General features: G+C 43.9%; 1 non-coding gene across 1 annotated transcript; it reads left to right on the top strand.

Annotated features, from left to right (window-relative positions):
* Positions 1-1,739: 1,739 nt before the first annotated feature.
* LOC119926086 lies at positions 1,740-1,877 on the top strand. Its single transcript, XR_005449998.1, has one exon. It is a non-coding gene; the product is annotated as a small nucleolar RNA SNORA7 (small nucleolar RNA).
* Positions 1,878-3,089: the final 1,212 nt, after the last annotated feature.

The raw sequence follows: 3,089 nt of genomic DNA, 5'->3' as shown, positions 1-3,089 counted from the left end.
GAGAATGAGGAACAAAGGAGGAGTAAGGGATAGATGGAGCGTACAGCTGCATCTTCTGGATCTTTTGCATCTTCTGCATTTATCCACTGAGCAGTATTTCTGGAGCTAGACTTATTGGTTACAGAATGCTGTACTGTGCATCGCTGTTGTGCAGAGCACTGTATTGGTTGTCTACCACACGCAGAGCACTGGTTTCGATGCCATCTATGAGCACTTTGTGGATTGCCTAGTTATGGGATTTCTCTAGTTCTCGTAAGACTGCTGAATTACCGTTAGTTTTTCTGAGAGCAAAACATCCAAAGGTCAGTCCTGAGATTGTTGGCAAGGGAACTGCAGAGAAGGTAAGGGGAAGCTACATTTCTCAAGGAAGCCAAGGGGATGATTTATGATTGTTTTTTGCCCTACATGGGCAGAGCCAAGCCCCGAGAGTTCTCTGGGTAGGGGTGAAGAAAAATCTATTTCTCTCTCTCTTTCCTGGCACTAGTGGTGTGTGGAGGATTTCATCTACATCTGTAGAGCTGGCTCCAAATAGATGAGAAGTCTATATCCCCTAATTAACCTGAGGGCTAAGGTAGGTCAGGGAAATGGGGACTGACGATCTCTTTGGGAGTTTTCTTAGTTTGTGGTTGTAATCTCTATCTGAATTTACTTACTAGTCTTCTTTCAATTGTATTTCAGATTAAAGTATCATTTTTTAGCAGCCTTGGATAATCAGAATTTCATAGTTTTCCAAAGAACTCAGGGAGCATTCCCTTCTGGAGTCTGGCCAGGTTCCACAACTCCCTTATTCCTTTTCAAAGCTTCCTTTGGTAAAGCATTTTTAAGACTTCTCATTCTAGGTATTTTAGCTCAATAGTGCCTATCTAACTGTGCTTACTTTGTGCAAAACCCTGTGCTAAACCCTGGGGTCTTTTCAAAAGAACAACGAAGGAATTGCCAGAAGCCTTTCAGATGGTAGGATGGGACTCTCCATTGCCTAGTAGATAGACCATGGGCCTGAGAGTCAGAAGGTCATGGGTTCTAATTCCGACTCCACCATTTGTCTGCTGTGTGACCTTGGGCAAGTCGCTTCACTTCTCTGTGCCTCATTTACCTCATCTGTCAAATGGGGATTGAGACTGTGAGCCCCAGGTGGGACAAGGGACTGTGTCCAACCCCATTTGCTAATATCCACCCCAGCACTTAATACGCTGCCTGGCACATAGTAAGTGTTTAACAAATACCATAATAGTAATAATAATATTACTATATAATATAATTATATATAATAATATATAATAATGATTATCATTATTACTCTCAAGCTGGAATAAAAGCCAAATTCAAGGACAGTTTAGTAGCAGAGCTGAAGCTGAATCTGTTTGAGTCGAGTTCCATCCCTAACAGTCAGCCCAGCTAACCTAGTTCCTGAGGCTGGCTGGATGAGGAAAGATGTTCTCCGTCCATACTCACCAGTTCTCACTGCAATTTCCCAGCTCCGTCTGGCCAAGGAGTGAGTGGGTTGCCTATCTAAGGAACGCAGCATGCAGATGAGCTTCACTGTCCTCTCCCCCCTCTATGATGGATGTGTGTGCGTGCATCTGTTCTTCACACTTGAAGATGATATTGTTGACAGTGAGAGCCTATCCATGAGTTTGTTGGGGGTAATAGATTTCTGAATGGCTTCATTCCCTTCTACACTGTGGGGCCGTAAGTAACAGTAGTCGTGGCATTGGCTAAACATCTCCTATGTGGCAAGCCCCCTCTCAGGGTCTCACCCGGAGAGTTTCCAGTACTCTACCGGTCTTGAATCTGGAAGGAAGAGTCGAGCAGAGGCCTGTCCATTCCATTCCTAGCTTGGTCAGTGGCTAGTGAGTGGAAGGCAATCTGCTACTAGTCAACACTCACCTGTGCTGGACAACCAAAGCACGGGAGAGGATCGAGGGCAGAGACTCAAGTTTACTGCACGGAAGGAGGCAATGGTCAACCACTTCCGTATTTTTACCAAGAAAACTCTATTGGATACACTACCAGAGTGACTGCTGATGGAGGCGGGGCGTTCTGGGAGAGATGTGTCCATGGTGTCACTATGGGTCGGAGACCACTCGATGATATAAGACAAGACAAAAAAAAAATGTGGCAAGCACTGTACTAATCACTGAGATAGATACAATCAGATACAGTCTCTGTCCCACCTGGGGCTCAGTATCAGAGAGAGCTGATATTGAATCCTGGTTTTCCAAATGAAGAAACCAAGTCACCGAGAAGTTAAATGACTCGCCCAAGGTCATGCCATCAAGTTCGCCTCTTGTAACACCTGTTGCTGTTTTCAAATCAGTCTCTTGACCTCCTAATATTTCCAGTGCATCGGCCCAAGGGAGGTGACCCATCTTTCTCCTATCTGCTGAAACCAGACTGCTGTTCTCGTTACCCAACCATCCACTGTAATAGCACAACGGGTGAGACTATGCATCACTTAGGAAAACAACACCTCAAAGAGTGTTGAATCCCAGCTGAGAACCTGGAGTCAATTGGAATGAATCAACCAGTAGGCTGTACTGCAAATGGGAGAGGAGCAGCGGTTTATAAGTAAGAACTTTACAAGGAATGAGAGAAAAGGAGGCAAGAGGGAAAACAGTGACAAGTGCTCCTACAACAAGCATATAGCACAACAAAGGGCAGCCTTTCTGGGTGCGCAGTGTGGCTGGGATTGTGGGTCCCACTGTGTCACGTTGTGCATCCACTGTGCATAGTCACACACATACTCATAGGTGAATTTCATTGACAGTGGGGCTTTCTGTGAGTATGAAGGGCCACTACATTTAAATGTGTTATATATTTTTATATATTTATATATATTTTTATATATAACACATTTAAATGTAGTGGCCCTTTATATATTTTTGTACATAATATGATATAATATATTTATAGATATATAATAATAATGATGGCATTTATTGAGTGCTTACTATGTATAAAGCACTGTCCTAAGCACCAGGGAGGTTACAAGGTGATCAGGTTGTCCCACGGGGGGCTCACAGTCTTAATCCCCATTTTTACAGATGAGGTAACTGAGGCCCAGATAAGTTAAGTGACTTGCCCAAAGT

This window comes from Tachyglossus aculeatus, chromosome 3 (assembly GCF_015852505.1).
Source record: "Tachyglossus aculeatus isolate mTacAcu1 chromosome 3, mTacAcu1.pri, whole genome shotgun sequence".
NCBI classification, from domain to species: Eukaryota; Metazoa; Chordata; class Mammalia; order Monotremata; family Tachyglossidae; genus Tachyglossus; species Tachyglossus aculeatus.
The sequence above is the reverse complement of the archived record's forward strand: the minus strand, read 5'-3'. Positions and strand labels throughout refer to the sequence as shown.